Here is an 18369-nt window from a genome sequence, read left to right on the forward strand (position 1 = left end):
TACCTCTTGGATTTATTATCGTTGTTTTTCCTTTTACAACCTTATTATTATATTTTTGTATATAGCTATGTTTAATTCCATGGAGTACATTATTTTTTTTTTTTATCCATTGTATTCATGACATTGTTTTGCTCTGTATTATTGTAAACCTGTCTCTACTTGTATGTCTATGTGGGGCATTTCCCCTCGTATCTCCACTGCAAAAGGGTAAATTCTTACCCAGCTGGACTAACATGGTTAACAAATGCAAAACAAATAAATAAATAAACTGGTAAAACACTAAGGCCCAGGGATTCCACTGCAAACAAGAAGCACCCATGTGGCCTGAGGCACCACTCCAATCCAATCAGTGTCTTCGTTGAGTGCTGTACAGTTTTGATAGATAATCTGGGATACATGAGGGTGGTGACATTTGAGACCTAGATGCATAGAAAGATGATGTAATAGTGACCGCTCATTGTCATTTTACAGCTGATTTCAGTGAAAACAATGCAACTGGTGTGACAGAGACATTTTATGCCTAATACCTTGAATCTATGATTTAGCAGTTTTATATTCCTGTAAATATGTATATCTCGTCAGACATAGTGCAGATTAATGCAATATTAAGTATCTGTTTGCAGTACTTTTCAGGAAGCAGAAATACTCCTCTAAGTATGAAGAATGTACGACTGATATTTCTATATCTTCCTTGGATTTAGCCTGTTGTGCATATTTTCAGTACATAAATTTAGACCAACACTATGGTCCTACACTTTGTGAGTAGAACATGCATGGGAAGAGAAACAGTGTTTAGCAGTTAAAGTTTTTAGATGCTTGACTTACTATAGTTTTTGTTTTGAATACATTAGACACAGCATATTTTCTGCTATCTTCTGCTGTATATGCTGGCTTTTGCATCAGTGTTGATTCCTTTTGTTCTGATAGCTTTACTGATGTTCTTTAACAATCATGTCTGTAATATGCCTTTAGCTGGCTGATCTGCTTCTAGTTGGCTAGATGCATTATTTTCCTCTTCTAAGTACTTATGATACACTATGTATTTTCCTTGGTATACCTGCAGCTGATGTTTTGTGAGTAAAATGAGTGTGTTTAATTTAATACACAGAATCTTGCTATATAATTCTGTTTAACCTTCTGTGGTAAGTGCATGCCTGGCTTGTATGTGCTATTTATCATTTCTTTGATATAAACACATTATCACTGAAATAACAAATTTATCTTCTTATAGGTTCATAGTTTAGTACTAAGCTAACTGCCCTTGTGAGCCATATTAAGCCTAGCCAATTATCCCTTGTGAGACTCAAACGCTGCACCTTGTGTTTGTAAGGCAAACACCTTAGCCATTAAGCCACCCTCCCAACCCCTTCCTTCCTTTGTCTCCTCTAATCCTAAAACAATGGTTACAAAGGCATAGCACTAATATAATTGAACTTGTAGGTTGGTTATACTGTACAAAAAAATTATATCCCTTGGCTCTGAAGACACAAAGAGAATCCTAGTTGAGGTAGGGTACAAAAGGCTGACATTATGTTCTAACAGGGACTATTTCAATTTGTGATGAGGGATTAATTTTTATTGTATTGGCTAAGACAGATGGTGATTGTTTATTTGTAATAGAATAGATACAGGGGCTATCTAGTACTACAGGGTCTGTTAGAAGCAAGTGAAAGAAGCAGTTTGAAAGCCATGTGTTCCAGGTTCTGTTAATGGTAAACTTCTTACCATTTAATAGCTAGATTTAAGTCTCTCTTTGTTCTTCTTCATTTGTATCATTTTTCACAGTGCCTGTCAAACATCAAAGATGACCAAGGGAAGGCCATTATCAAGATAACCATGAGGGTGATTTTTGCTCTTTGTGTTTTTTTTTTTGGTAGGACTAACTTCACTCTTAGCTGTGATGTAAGCAATTTTGTTTCTGCACGGTCCATTTATTTACTCTCTCTTTATGAATCCATGCTCTTCCACATGCTGTGACGGGAGCTGCCTTAACTGTCTTGGGCAGCCACATGCGCATCTTTCAGGCACCAGCTCCCTACAGCATGAAAGGCCTCCACTCTCCAGCAGATGCTCTTTTATTACAGCAGCAGTAGACATTAGCTAGGGACCACCATCCCCTCCCAGCATGCACAGTCAACTGCCCAAGCCACCTGCTCTGTGGTCAGAGCTTTAACTCTCTATGTCCCTGACACACTCTCTAGTTTTAATCAGGAACACGGCTGCTCCACACAGACTTGGCCAAGCACATTTTTGTCAGATTTTTAGCTTTTTGTATATCTAAAAGCCAGGAATTAAATGTCTTAGGAAAGTGTCATAGTCATTGTTCTGTGTATACAAGTTTACTCATGAAGAAATGGTTGGAATACAACCTTGTATCTGGTGCTGCAGAATTCTGTCCATTGACCCTGACTGGAGCTGAACAGGAGAGTTCAGTATCTGAGAAGCCCAGCTATGCTACAGTTCTTCTTCTCAGGTTGGAGCATTTTTTACAGCATGTCTTTTTTTAAGCTGTGACATAGTGTCTTTAAACATCTAACTGGCTGTATGGAACAGTTTGGAGCAGATACCTTCCTTAGGATAACAACTTTCCTTTGTTATAAATATCAGTTGAGATGGACTGGATCAATGTAACTTGCCAACTCTCTTGAAGTTTGGGTTTATGGCAGACTGTTTGACCAGCATTGTTAAGCAGAATCATGTCATGTATCAGTAGGACTTTATATACAGAGTGCTGCATTGTCAGACATATAGCATTAAACCCTATTTAATCACATGTATATACTTTGTGTGAGGTTGCAGTAGAAGCTAGAGAAGTATTCCTTTGCCTCTAAAAAGGAGCAACTGTACAGGTAGTCATATGAATTTTGGTGCAGGTACACAAATCTTTATTTATAGCTTTGCTGTTATTTAACAGTTTTCTGTTTGCTGATTTCTTTGATGTCTGCATAATATGGCTCACTGACAGAACCCACACTGTAAAAGTAGCTGACTCCAAATCCAGCTCTAGCAAGTGACAAGTGGATTACCTCAGGGTTCAGTCCTGGGGCCTCTCTTGTTTGGCATCTACTTCTCTGAAGTACAGGCCAACACTAAGGGACTCTGGCTAACAAAGTTCACAGATGACTGCAAACTGGGAGCCATTACTGAATCCCCAAATGATGTCGATATTCTACAAAAGGGCCTTACAGAAACAGATGCCTGGTGCCAGAGCCATGGGCTCAAGCTCACTGCCAAGAAATGTATAGTTATCCCCTTTGGGAAAAAACATGTACCCATGAATTATCACATAGGTGGCAGTACACTAAACACCGAAAGTGTGATAAGAGACTTAGGGACACAGGTAGATAGTGGTCTCACCTTCAATAATCACATTGCCGCAACAGTCAGGAAATCCTTCTATGTGGCACACCTCATAACTAAGGGCTTTTCATCCAGAAAAAAGGAGGTCATTGTCCCACTGTACTCATCCCTCATTAAACCCATTATAGAATACAACGCCCCATTTGGTATGTACCGCTCAAGACATCTGCAACAACTGGAAAGGCCGCAGAAATACCTCACTAAAAGAATCACAGGCCTAAAGCAGATGTCCTATGCTGACCGCCTTAAAAAACTCCAGTTATACTCTGTCACATATCGTCTACTCCAAGGCAATCTCTGCATACATACATTGCCATGTCAAACCCAGAGCTGTTGGACATGCTACACTTAAAGAAATCCCAATCCCTCAGAGCCACACACTCCAGGGATCTAAACCTTGTCATCACAATAAACAAAACATGATGGAGGGATAGGTTCCTGACCCAGAGACTCCCCAGACTCTGGAATAGACTGCCCATACATGTCAAGCAGAACACCTTTTTGGCTCTCTTCAAAAGGAACCTTGATGACTGGATGGGAGAAAGGAAATTCACCCCAGGGATCACGAGAGTCACCTTGCTAGACAGGGGTCCATGGAAGTAAATAGTGTGGGAAGAAATAGCCAGGGAATTGTTATGGCTAGGCTTGTATAGGCCCTAGGGCCGATAGCCTAGTACCAACCTCTGAACCTATGAACCTATGATAAAAGTGCACTATTACTTGTGATGTTTGCATGGCATGATTAAAGGGCACTATTACTTGTGGTGTATGTACTGCTCCTCCAGAGACAACCTAGGAGGGTTACTTCTCAGACATATTTGCAAATTTGTGTATAGCATGAAATGTGTTTTGCGTCAGCCACATTTAATGGAATTTAGCTAGTCAATTTACAGGCCAGAGAAATGCACGATTGAAGAAGTTGTCTTTACCCACTGTTTATTGCTGTAGAAGTTAAGTTAATTAGTATGAGTCAGTCATATAAGTTTGAAATAATAGCCAATAAAGGGATTTAAATGAAACATTCAAGACAAGAGCAAGTCGGCCACAGTGGTGCATTGGTTAGCGTTGTCACTTTATAGCAAGCAGATGTTCATCGTGTTACCCTGCTGCAGTCATCACACTTGGGTTATCCTGCCGTCTGGCGGTCCCGCAGTCGGCCAGAGTTCCAAAGTCTTGGTCTGGCATCGGTTGCTGTCACTTCCTCCCTGACGTCAGTGCGCCAGGGGTATATAAGAGGCATCTGACACCATTTTCTCCAGTCTTTCTTGCCGTGCGGTGCCCGAAGCAGAAGCAGTTCGCAAGTGCCGGTCGGCCGACACCTGGGATTTTCGAATCGAATTTCAGTCCGAAGTCTTCAGTAAAGCTAAGTACCGCATTGGGGAACCTTTTCTTGCCTCAGTCCGATGTCAGAAAAAGTTAACAATTGCATTTCTTGTGGGAAGCAAATACCTCATAAGAACTTCCATTCTTATTGTATTCCTTGCCTAGGCCCAGACCACGACGTCACAGGTTGTCGGTTTTGTGCTAGGTTTAATAAACGAACTATCAAACACTGTTTTGACTTCACACGACATTACTTTAGTAGGAAATTTAATTATATCATGCTGTTGGAGCAGCCGATGACCGGCATGCATAACAAATGCAAGGATAAGGACAGGCAGCCTAGAACCAAGCCAGACTCCGAGGCCTCTGCTGGGCCTGTCGCCGGTTCTCCGGTTTTCAGTGAGGTGCCTACGCAGCCCCTGACAACCGTGGAAATGGAACCCCAGACAGCTTCGGATTCTCAAGCGGAGTGTACTAGGCCGTTGCAACCATCTTCATTAGGCCCTTCCGACACTGGAGCAGAAGGTGATCCCGGTGCAGTAGAAACGCCTTTGGTTTCAGAAGGTGTCTTCAGACCGACTACACTCACCATTAAATCTTATGCTAAGCTAAAAACTCCATTAAAACCAAAAAAGACTGTACGTCAGTCTCCTGTTCAAGGCCCCATGCCTAAGAAACAGATGCTTAAGATGGCTGAAGATTTGATTTCCCTAGTCAGGGGTTCCCATCCCCCTCCTGATAAAAGGCCAAGACAAGGGGAGGACTATGCTTCCTCTGACCAGGTTTCTCTTTCTTCAGATTCTTCTGAGGAACAGGATTACGCTTTTCCCCCCTTATGAAGATTCTGATGCTGAAGACTCTATTCCCTCAGCATCTCCCCCTGAAGACTACTCCTTTGGGAAAACTTTACATACCATGAGGGAACATTTCCACTGGGAAGGCCAGGACTACTCTGATTCTAAGAAAAGGCTCAGAGAGTTTCTTTTACTACTCTAGCACAGACCACTTGGTATCCCTCCAGTTTTAGATATTGTGGATGATGTTTACTTAGAGTCTAGTCTAAATCCAGACTCCCTACCTCCTGCTCCAGCCAAACCAGACAGATACTGCAGAGTACCTGACACACACAAATTCCTTTATAAAAGCCCTCTGGCTGACCCAGAAACAATTTCCCAGGGTCCCAAACGGGCTAAAGCTTCTATGGCAAAAAATCTTGTACCCTCTGAAAGGGATTCCAGAGCCCTAGATAGATGGGGAAAGAAGATATACACCTCAGCTACTCTGGCTATGAGAGCATTAAATTGTCACTTCCACTTGCTGAAATATCAGCAATTCCTAATGTCTCAATTAAAACAAAAACTGAGCACACATTCTGAACAGGCTGAATTCAAGGAAATGCAGGATCTGTTGCATGCAGCTGAACAGGTGGGCAAACATACTTTACAATGTGGATTTGATTCATTGGAAGCTTCCTGTAGAGCAGCTGTTACTGGGTCTGTCATACCCAGACATGCTTGGTTAAAAGAACAAACCCTACCTGATCATGTTAAAGCAAAAATATTGGATGCACCTTTACAGCAGGATGTCTTATTTGGTGTCAAAGCAGAAGAGGTTTTAAAGAAAATGGAGGATAAGGCAAAGTCTATGCAGACGGTCAAGGATTTTTTACAGGTACAACCCCCTCGTTTCAGCAGAAATTGGCCAACAAAAAACGGGTCCTTTCCAGCTTCTGACAGACCACAAAGGGGCAAATACAGATGCCCAAGGGGCAGAGGTCAGTCACAAGGCCCTTACAAACCTCGCCAATGGGGTGCCACAACCCAGAAAGGAGGTGAAGACAGGCTCCAAGCTAGCAGAAGACAAACACAATGACTCAACCCTCCAACTACCAAGCAAATCTCTGTTGGCAGCTCCCTTGGGAGGAAAATTAGCACTTTCTGCAGACAACTGGCACATCATCACAAAAGACAAATGGGTCCTAAACATTGTCTCACAAGGATACAGATTCCACTTTCATACCTTGCCAAGGATAAAATGAATGCCAAACCTGCCACCAAATCAATGGGCAGAGGCACAAAAACAAATTACAGCTCTCATGGACATGAGAGCCATTCAACAGGTACCTACACAGGAGCAAGGACAAGGATTTTACTCAAGACTCTTTCTAGTCCCCAGAAAGGACAAAGCATGGAGACCCATTCTGGATCTTTCAATTCTGAACACCTATCTGCAAGTACCAAAATTCAAGATGCTAACACTACAGCAGCTTCTTCCCATGCTGGGTAAGAAGGCTTGGCTAGTAACGTTGGATCTCAAGGAGGCATACCTGCATATCCCTATCGGACAAAATTGCAGAAGATACCTCCACTTCATTGCAGGTTCAACCCATTATCAATTCTCTGCACTGCCATTTGGCTTATCTACTGCACCCAGGGTCTTCACAAAATGCATGGCACCAGTAATTGCATACTGCAGACAAAGAGGAATTCAAATATACCCATACCTGGACGACTGCCTTATTCAAGCAGAAAGCAAGGACATTTTTTTAAAACATCTGGCATTTGTCAAACACCTTCTAAGTTGCCTAGGGTACACAGTAAACGAAAAGAAATCAAAACTAGTGCCCTCACAAAACATAATATTCCTGGGTGCCAGCTTGAATATAATGGCCCAGATGGCTTATCTCATGCCAGACAAGCAACAACAGCTGACTCAATACTTCAAAATAATGGCAACAAAGACCCAACTCCCTGCAAGAAAAATTCTGCAGGCCTTGGGGTTCATGGCATCTTGCATACTACTGATACCATTTGCAAAACTGCATATGAGGAAATTACAGTGGTACCTGAAAAGCGTATGGACTCAGCATAGCCACAGCTTGGAAACAATGATACCACTCATTCCCTGCCTTCAACAGGAGTTTCAATGGTGGGGACAGGCATGTCACCTCAACAAGGTCAGCCTTTCACATTACCCACAGCCAGGCAAACTATGACAACAGATGCATCGGACTATGCCTGGGGAGCACACATGGCAGGATAGTGCATTCAGGGCAAATGGACTACAGATCAAAGGCATCTGCATATCGACCAAAAGGAAATGCTAGCAGTACAGAATTCCCTAACAGCTTTCAAGGACCTCTTACACCCAGGACAACTAATAATAACGACGGACAATACCACAGTAATGTGGTACATCAACAAGCAAGGGGGCACACATTCCTACCCTCTATGCAAGCAAGCAATGACCTTGTGGAACACAGCACTGTCTTATCAAGTTCAACTACAAGCACAATTCCTGCTAGGAAAGAAAAACACATTGGCAGTCGACCTAGGCAGAAACATCATGGATCCCCACGAGTGGAAACTGGATCCACAAGTATTTGCAAAGATAACTCAAAAATGGGGATGCCCAGACATAGATCTGTTTGCCAACCCGCAAAACTACCAACTTCAAAAATTTTGTACAAGGACATTCCAGCCACAAGCTTGGGAGGTGGACGCCCTCTCATTCAGTTGGAAAACATTAACAGCGTATGCCTTTCCTCCACTACCTCTTCTAGCAAAGGTGCTGCTGAAAGTCAGATTAGAGAGGCCACAAATGATACTCATTGCACCAGACTGGCCACACCAGCACTGGTATCCAATTCTAAAGAACATGGCCCACGACCCACCATGGATTTTACCACAAATTCCTCACCTGCCCACCCAGCGAGACAATCAAATTCTACACAGCCAGCTCAAGACTTCAAACCTGGCTGCATGGCAAATTACCTAAACAGTCAACCAACACCTCTATCCAAAGCTGTTATAGGTTCATAGATTCATAGGTTCATACTAGGCTATCTGCCCTAGGGCATTTATAAGCCTAGCCAGAGTGTGTTTGGCTTTCGCCACCCATTTTAAATTAATTTTGCTATGCCCTTTTTCGAGGTTAGTATATTGTGCCTCTGTCTAACAGTGACGCAGAAGTGATACCCGGGGTAAACCTACGATCTCCCATCAACTCATCAAGATTCCTCTTGAAGAGAGTCAATGAGGGACTCTGCCTAACCTGGACTGGGATTTTATTCCAGAGTGAAGGGAGCCTCTGGGTTATGAATCTGTCCCTCCGGCATGTCCTATTTATTTCAGTGCTGAGGTTCAAGTCTCTTGAGCGCGTAGCTCGATGGGATTTGGATTTTCTGAGGTGCAGCATGTCCATTAATTCCGGGTTGGACATGGCTTTATACGTCAGGCACAGATTGCCTCTGAGCAGGCGGTATGCCACTGAGTACAGCTAGAGTTTCTTTAACCGGGCAGCATATGGCATCTGTTTGAGCCCTATGATCCTCTTGGTGAGGTACTTTTGAGGTCTTTCCAGTTGCTGCAGGTGTCTGGTAAGGTACATCCCAAAAGGGGTATTGTACTCAATTATGGACCTGATGAGGGATGAGTAAAGAGGCACAATGACCTCCCCTGATCTAGATGTGAATCCCTTCATGATTAGGTGGGCTATATAAAATGTTTTTCTAACCACTTTGGCAACGTGGTTGTCAAATGAGAGATTGCTATCAACTTGGGTCCCCAGGTCCCTAATTACTTCTTCTGTACTTAATGGATTACCACCAATGTGGTAATTTGTGGGCACTTTGTATTTGCCAAAGGGGATGACTATACACTTTTTGGCGTTTAGCTTGAGGCCATGGCTCTGGCACCATTTGTCTGTTTCTATGAGGCCCTTGTGGAGGATGCTTGTGTTGGCTGGAGAGTTGATTATGGTGCTCAGTTTGCAGTCATCTGCGAACTTGGTCAGCCACAGTCCTTCCGTGCTGGCCTGTACTTCCGAGAAATATATACCGAACAAGAGAGGTCCCAGGACTGAGCCTTGTGGGATGCCACTTGTAACTGGTTTGGAGTCTGACATGGCTCCAGCAATTCTAACCATGTGGGTTCTGTCCTTGAGCCAGTTTGCAACCCATCTAGTGACATAGGGGTTTATATTTAAGCTGGTGAGCTTATCTATAATGCCCGAGTGGGGTATTGTATCGAAGGCTTTTGCGAGGGCCAGGTAGGCTGTGTGGACCACCTTCCCCTCATCAATGGCCTTGGTGACTGTTTCAAAGAAATTGACCAGGTTTAAGAGGCAGGATCTGCCCTTAACAAAGCCAAACTGGGTAGGATCCAGTGTCTGTAGGTCCCCAATATCTTTATTTATGAGGTCCATGATGATCCTTTCCATAGCTTTGCAGACCAAGCTAGTCAGGATTATGGGGCGATAGTTTCCAGGATCCGTTGAGGCACCACCTTTGTGGAGAGGGACCACTGTTGCTGTACGCCACTCTTTGGGTACATATTCTGTAGTAAGGCTGAGATTGAACAGTAGTTTTATGTTTGGGTTTAGCTCTCTTCTTGGAGTTCATGTAGGACGCAGCCCGGGACACCGTCTGGTCCCATTGATGCTGTGTTTTTTGCTTTGGAGAGGGCGGATCATACCTGAGCATCTGAGATGTCAGTGAGGCAGCACTCTGCTGGGATACATATTTGCCCTTTTGGTGGGGAGGCGGGGGGAGAAGTTTGCGCTGAACCTGTCAGCTAGGATGTTGGCAATGTCTGTGGGTTCGATGTATTTTTTGTCATTTTGGAGTAATTCTGAGCATATCTGGGAATTCCCACCCAGGTTCCTAACATAACTAAAGAAAGCCTTGTGATTACCCTTAGTGTCCTGTGCAATTTTTCTCTCGAAGCTGGCCTTAGACGATTTTATGAGTGCCCATAGTTTTTTGCTAATACTGATCAGAAATGCCTTCCCTTTTTGGGATGTTGCTCTGTCATGTAGTAGCTTCCTCCTTCTATTGTATAGTTTGTTTATGGCTGGGGTCCACCAGACAGGATGTCTGCCTTTGGAGGATTGGGTTATGGTTTTATTTGAGATTGCATGATCCATGCATTCCTGAAGGTGTTCATAGAATGCGTTTATAAAGGATTCTGCGGTCTGGGCCATATTTTCCACAGGCTTGGGGGCTTTGAAGTATTCCACCTCGGTTTTGAGGAGTGTGAAATTTGCTTTAGAGAAGCTTTTCACTGTGGTTTTCTGGGCAGGGGGTGGGGTCGGGATGTGAATATCCAGTGAATTTAGTTTGTGGTCTGATCTTACCAGTGAGGGATACACTTCTGTTCTGGAGCATAGAGTCCCCATGTTGGTGATGATCAGGTCCAGTATGTTTTCCCCTCTTGTGGGAGTGGTAACAAGTTGTTCCATAGCATTTGAGTTTATAAATTCTAGGAACCTTTGAGCTAGGGTGTTGGAGCTAGAGTAATGCTCCCAGTCTATGTTTAGGTAGTTGAAGTCGCCCAATATAATGGTGTTTGGAGAGACCTTCATATTTTCCAGTGTTCTCAGGAAGGCTGAGTGGGGTTCCTGGGTTTGGGAGGGTGGTCTGTAGCAGGCTATAAGCTGGAAGGCAGTTTTATCCACTGTTAGTTGCACATGGATAGTCTCTGATGGTTCGTGATGTGCCATCAACCTGGAGGTGTGAGTATCTTTGATGAATATTGATACTCCCCCTCCTTTTGTGGTTCGGTCCAAGTTTTGGGGCCGAAAAGCATGGTATGACATATAACCTGGTAATGCTGGGGTGCTCTCGGGAGCCTTGAACCAAGTTTCTGTTACTGCACAGATATCGATGTTCTCCATGCTAAGGAGAGTTTTGAGTGTGTGCATCTTGAGGTTTAGACTTCTAGCATTGAGTAGCATTACTCTTAGTTTCTTATCCCTTGTGATACCTATGGAGGTGGGTTTGTCTTTTGAGCCTTGCCTAAAAAAGGCACTATGGGGGAAGCAAGAGCCTTTGCCAGTATCCGAAAGCCCAGGGGTGACAGGTGCAATCCGTCCCTAGCGAAGCATCGTGGCTTGTCGAGCATGTCATCCCAGGCTGACAGGCATTGGGTCCCCTTTAAATGACACCAATACTTAAGCCAATTGTTAAAATTTATGGATGTCATTCTGGAGGCCAGGAGGCCCAGTACCAAGAAAACCTATTCAGACAAATGGAAAAGATTTTGTGCCTGGAACCAGGCTAAAGGCCAAAATCCCCTTGATCCAAACATTTCTCAGATTCTACAATATCTAACTGAGATGTTGCACAAAGGACTTTCCTTTTCATCTATTAATATCCACGCCTCAGCAATTTCAGCTCATTATAATACGGATCCTCCTTTATTTTCACATCCACTCCTAAGGCAGTACCTCAGAGGGGCTAAGAACATAAGACCTCCCAGGAGAGCACCAACACCTACTTGGAATCTCAACTTTGTTCTGAAAAAACTTACACTGCCGCCCTTTGAACCAGCTTTCTCAGCTGATTTAAAGTTTCTTTCATAGAAAACTGCCCTGCAGCTAGCAATAACTTCAGCTAGAAGAGTCTCAGAGCTACAGGCACTAATGGCAATGGAACCTTTCCTCATTTTTCATCAAGACAGCGTCTCTCTGCGAACTAACTCTTCCTTTATGCCAAAAGTAGTATCCAGTGTGGCCCTACACCAAACCATTAATTTGCCCACCTTTTTTCCAAATCCCCAGAAGAAAGGAGAAAGACTCCTGCACTCTTTGGACATTCACAGACAATTACATTACTACTTGGATAAAACCATTGCTTTCAGAAACTCTGACCAGCTCTTTGTAGCCTATGCTGCAGGATCACAAGGAGAAGCTATCTCAAAACAGACCATTTCAAAATGGATAGGTCACTGCATACGTTTTTGCTACACGCATCATGGGAAACCGGTACCTGCTAGCATTAGGACCCACTCCGCCAGGGCTACAGCTACATCAGCAGCCTTTCTCAGGGTGGTACCAACCAAGTATATTCTGGAAGCTGCAACTTGGAGTTCAGTGCACACCTTCACCAAACGCTATCACTTACCTCTATATTCTAAGACTAGAGCTGGCTTTGCCACTGCAGTTTTGCAGGGCCTACTAGCTTCTTCTAACCCTGTTTAACTCCACCACCCATCCTTAGCTTTGGGATTCAACCCAAGTGTGATGACTGCAGCAAGGTAACACGATGAACATAGTACAGTTTTGTACCTGCCATAAATGTAGATGTTCAAGTGTTCACCCTGCAGCAGTCCAGGTTACCCTCCCTCCATCCCCTCTGAACTAGCTGGACTTATCCATACCTTTCTATCCTATACAACCTCTGTGGTGTATTTGCTTGTGACTGAAAGTATTGTTTTGTTTTTGCTTGTATATTTTTATACAGCAATATGTATTGCCTACCTATTGGGGGCACCTGACATCTGGGGTGAGAAAAACTGAAGAAAATGGCGTTGGATGCCTCTTATATACCCCTGGTGCACTGACGTCAGGGAGAAAGCGACAGCAACCGACGCCAGACCAAGACTTTGGAACTCTGGTCGACAGCGGGACCACCTGACGGCAGGATAACCCAAGTGTGATGACTGCAGCAGGGCGAACACTCGAACATCTACATTTATGGTAGGTACAAAACTGTACTTTCTCTGGTTCACTTCTCATCTGGAGCTTCTTCTGTGTGAAGTCTGCATGTCCTCCCTGCAGTTAAATGTGTTTTAAGGACATGCAGGTAGGTGCATTTGTGTATGTGTGTACCTTCTGTGAAGATTGGGCGCCAGGCTAACAACTCTACACTGTAAAAACACCACTGCCAATCACTCTGCAGACTAGTGATCTGCTTTCGCAACCCCTAACTGGGAAAAGGCAAAAGACATTATTTTTATTCAAGACAAGAGCCATCAGAACATTTTGCATTAGGGTTAGAGTAGGATCAAGATTAGGGTGTAAATGTATTGTTGTGTGATCTGCTGTGGTGAACCCTAATTGGGAAAACCTGAAAGTCATTGCTTTTGTTCAAGACAAGAGCCATTAGAACATTTTGGGTTAAGGTTAGAGTAGGAGCAAGATTAGGGTATAAATGTAGTGTCATGGGTGAGCATGGTGCATGTGTCCTTGCACAAGTGTCTTGTGCAGTGGTATTGTTGGTGGAAGTGGTTTTCACAAGTTAAGGTGTGTAGATAGGGTTACGTGTAGGGGCAGGGTTAGGGTTAGCCTACACGTATAAGGTGAGGTGTGGATAGCATCAGCTCACTGCCTTCCAATGCCTTTCAGTGTCTGTGCACTTTGACAGTGAGTTATATCTCATCTGTCTATCTGTCCATCTATCTATATATAGGTAACCATTTGAAATGTCAGGACCCACTGGAACGTGTCCTGAAATACAGAGACTGAATGGCCAAAAGATCAGACTTACATATACCAAGTCCAAGATGCAATTTTCAGAATATTCCCCTTTTTCAAATGTATGGCAACCTCGGAGTTGGCATATATATAAGTTTGATGGGTATGGAGGCCTTGACCCACACATAGGGGGTGCAGGAGAGCTTGCCTCCCATGCAAAAAGAAGTTTTAAGGATAAATTCACTCTTCCCATGTTTTCAGTTTGTATTTTTTGAGTTATTGGCACTCTGCATTCTGAATGTCAACATTTCAATATGGAGCCATGTATATATACATGTATATGTGCATATATATATATATATATATATATATATATATATATATATATATATATATATATATATATATATATATATATATATATATATATATATATATATATATCTTCTTTTTCTTTTGGCAGATGTTCTTTGTGTTTCACTGTTGCAGTCATTACATTTGGGTAATCTTCTGGCAGGTTGCCCTCAGTCAGCCTGATTAACAAAGTCTTGGATCCTGCGTCGGTTGCTGTCCCTTCTTCCATGACATCAGGTCGTCAGGGGTATAAAACATGCAGCCGACGCCATTACATCTGTCTTTCTTGCCATGCGGTGCCCAAAGCAGAAGCAGTTCGCAAGGGCCGGTCGGCCAACTCCTGTAAATTTAGATTTTCGAGTTTCAGAACCAAAGTCTTCAACTTAAAGCTAAGTACCCAGTTGGGGAAACGTTTTCTTGCTCCTTACCGATGTCAGTAAAAGTTAATAATTGCATTACTTGTGGGAAGGAAATACTTCATAAAGATTTTCATTTGTGCTGTATTCCTTGCCTAGGCCCTGACCACGATGTACCTTGCTGCCAGTTTTGTGCTTTATTTAATCAGCACACTATCCGTCATCAGTACATTTTTGCCTCTAAATATTTTGGTTCTTGGTTTAATTATCCAGAAATGACGTCAGTTAGTCATCCGACTACCGGAATTCTGAAAAAAATGCAAAGAAAAAGACAGAGACAGGCTGTTGAGGTCCAAATCTGCCAACGACGCTTCTCCTAAGCCAGTCACCAGTTCACCGGTACTCAGTGAGGCGCTTTCGTAGCCCCTGATACCCATTACGTCTGACTCGCAGGCCTCTACTGAGACCCATTTGGAGTCCAGTATGTCATGAGATGCTTCATCTATGGAACCCGCAGATGTCTGTACTTTGAATGGGTCTGGAGCCACTGTGCAGGCACCGGCTTCTGTGGGTGTTTTCAGGCCTACAGACATGCATATTAAACCGACTCCACCTTCTATTCTAAGGCCTAAATCTTGATCTATGTCTAAAAAAACGACGCCCAGGCCACATGTTCAGGCCCCTATGCCTAAAAAACAAATGATCAAAATGGCTGAAGATCTTATTACTCTAATCAGGGGTAGTCACCCCCCCCCCCCTTCTAAGAGGCCTAGGACTGAGCTTGACTATGAATCTTCAGATCAGGATTCTGTTTCTTCTAATTCTTCCTATGACCTGGATTTGTCCATGCCTACTTATGAGGATTCGGATGCAGAGGATTCCATTCCCTCTGCTTCCCCCCCTGAGGATTTTTATTTTGGGGAAACTTTACATACTTTAAGGGAGCATTTCCACTGGGAAAGTCATGAATTTTCTGAATCTAAAAAGAGGCTTAGGGATTTCCTTCTTCTACCTCAGCATAGACCTTTGGCTCTACCTCCTGTACTAGACATTGTTGATGACGTGTTTTCAGAATCCAGTATGGCTCCTGATTCCCTGCCTCTGGCTCCTCGTAAACCTGACAGATACTACATGGTTCCTGAGTCCCACAAGTTCCTTTTCAAAAATTTGGTTGCGGATCCAGAAACCATTTCTCAGGGGCCCACCGGCATTAAGGCTTCGACTGCTAAAAATACTACCCCTTCTGATAGAGACTCCAGGGCACTGGATAGATGGGGTAAAAATGTTTATACTTCTGCAACCTTGGCAATCAGGGCTTTGAACTGCAAATTTCATATGCTAAAATATCAACAGCATATTATGGGACTGCTTAAACAGAAAATGATGTTGATTTCTGACTGTGTGGAAAGTAAAGATTTACAGGATTTATTGCATTATACTGAACAAGTTGGAAAACACACTTTGCAATGTGGTTTTGATTCTTTAGAGGCCTCTTGCAGGGCTGCGGTTACTGGGTCTGTGCTTAGAAGGCATGCTTGGCTTAAGGAGCAATATCTGCCTGATCATGTTAAAGCAAAATTGCTGGATGCCCCTTTAAATCAGGACTGCCTGTTTGGCAATAAGGCTGAAGAAGTTCTAAAAGAAGATGGAAGATAAAGCTAAATCTATGCAAACTGTAAAATATGTCTTACAAGTGCAACCTCAAAGATTTAGTAGGCACTGGCCTACTAAGAATTGGTCCTTTCCAGCTCCTTTCAGATCCACTCAAGCCAAACCCAGACACACCAAAAGCAGCAGGTTTCAGTCCCAAGAGACTCTCAGAACTAAGCAATGGGGGGCATCCACTTCCACATCTGGAAATAACAAGACACCCCCCTATGGTAAACAGTCGCAATGACTTTCCTTTAAAATTGCCAAGCACTTACCATTCAGTCGCCCATTTAGGGGGAAAGATTGCTCTTCATGCAAAAAACTGGGAACTCCTAACCCAGGACAAATGGGTTTTAAATATAGTGTCCCAGGGATACAGATTTAATTTCCACACATTGCCAACACCAAATGGGTGGCCAGACCTGCCCCCAAATCAGTGGGCTGAGGCTCAGAAACAAGTACTTTCCCTCTTAAACAACTGGTACCAGAAGAGGAAAAGGGACAAGGTTTCTATTCCAGGCTTTTCCCGGTACCCAGAAAAGACAAATCTTGGCATCCAATTCTGGACCTGTCTACTCTAAACAACTTTCTGGACATTCCAAAATTTAAGATGCTGACTCTTCACCTATGCTAGGCAAAGATGCCTGGTTTGCAACTCTATATTTAAAAGAAGCTTACCTGCATATCCCAATTAGGGAATCTTGCAGAAGATGAAAAACAACCAGCCAGTGAATTCACCAATAATTTATTAAAATAATAAAAACTAGTAACTCAGTTAAGCTCTAACGTCTTGGTTCACCACACAAGCATTCAAGGAGCAGACTATTTGCATTATCAGTTCTCTGCACTGCCCTTTGGCTTGTCTACTGCACCCAGGGTATTCACAAAGTGCCTGGCCCCAGTAATTGCATTTTGCAGGCAAATAAATATTCAGATATATCCATACCTGGACGATTGTCTAATTCAGGCAGAAAACCATACTGTACTTATAAATCATCTGGCTTTTGTAAAAAGACTTCTAACTTGTCTAGGGTACACCATAAACAAAAATAAATAACAACTGGTACCCTCTCAACAGATTACATTCCTGGGTGCAAGCTTGAATACAACTGCCCAGATGGCTTTCCTCACACCAGAAAAGCAAATTCATTTGGTAACGTACTTCAAACAAGTGGCCACAAAAACCCTGCTATCTGCAAGACAAATACTGCAAGCCTTGGTGTTCATGGCCTCCTGCATGCTTCTAATTCCATATGCAAGACTGCATATGAGGAAACTTCAGTGGTATTTAAAAAGTCTATGGAGTCAACATTGTCACAGCCCGGGAACAATGATTCCTATCATACTTTGCCTATCATACCTTGCCTATGCCTGGAGTTCCTATGGTGGGCAGAGGCCTGCCACCAAAACAAGGGACTGCCATTCACACTACCCCCTGCCGTCCACACCCTAACTACAGACACATCAGACTATGCATGGGGGGCTCACCTGGCAGGGAAGTGCATTCAGGGCAAATGGAACCCAAATCAAATGCACCTACATATCAATCAAAAAGAAATGTTAGCTGTACAGAATGCTCTGACAGCCTTCAAGGACTACATTAATCCAGGACAACTAATGGTAAAGACAGACAACACCATGGTTATGTGGTACATAAACAAGCAGGGGGGTACACATTCCTACCCCCTCTGCAGACTAGCCATGGCATTGTGGAACACAGCCTTGAGCTACCAAGTGCAACTACAAGCTCAATTCCTGCCAGGAAAACTGAATTCACTGGCAGGTGGACTAAGCAGAAATCTCATGGATCCACATGAGTGGAAACTGGAACCATGGATTTTCAACATGTTGACAAGCAAATGGGGGAGTCCAGACATAGATCTATTTACCTCCCCCGACAACTACCAGTTGGACAAATTTTGCACAAGGACTCCTCACAAAAAAGCCTGTAAAGTGGATGCTCTGTCATTCAGATGGAAAAAACTATCAGTATACGCCTTCCCCCTCTGCCTCTGCTCTCCAAAGTTCTGCTAAAAGTCAAACAGGACAAACCAAGAATGATTTTGATTGCTTCAGACTGGCCAAACAAACACTTGTACCCACTCCAGTGCAGTGTGTCACAAATTTCTCC

The 18369-nt window shown here is 43.4% G+C and overlaps 1 protein-coding gene across 5 annotated transcripts in view; it reads left to right on the top strand.

Moving 5' to 3' along the window:
* Window positions 1–18369, top strand: part of TOX (thymocyte selection associated high mobility group box) — an 831700-nt gene that overhangs the window by 93648 nt on the left and 719683 nt on the right. The gene's annotated exons all lie outside the window — the stretch shown is intronic.

Source organism: Protopterus annectens, chromosome 3.part0 (genome assembly GCF_019279795.1).
Source record: "Protopterus annectens isolate FY-2018-M chromosome 3.part0, PAN1.0, whole genome shotgun sequence".
Lineage (NCBI taxonomy): Eukaryota > Metazoa > Chordata > Ceratodontiformes > Protopteridae > Protopterus > Protopterus annectens.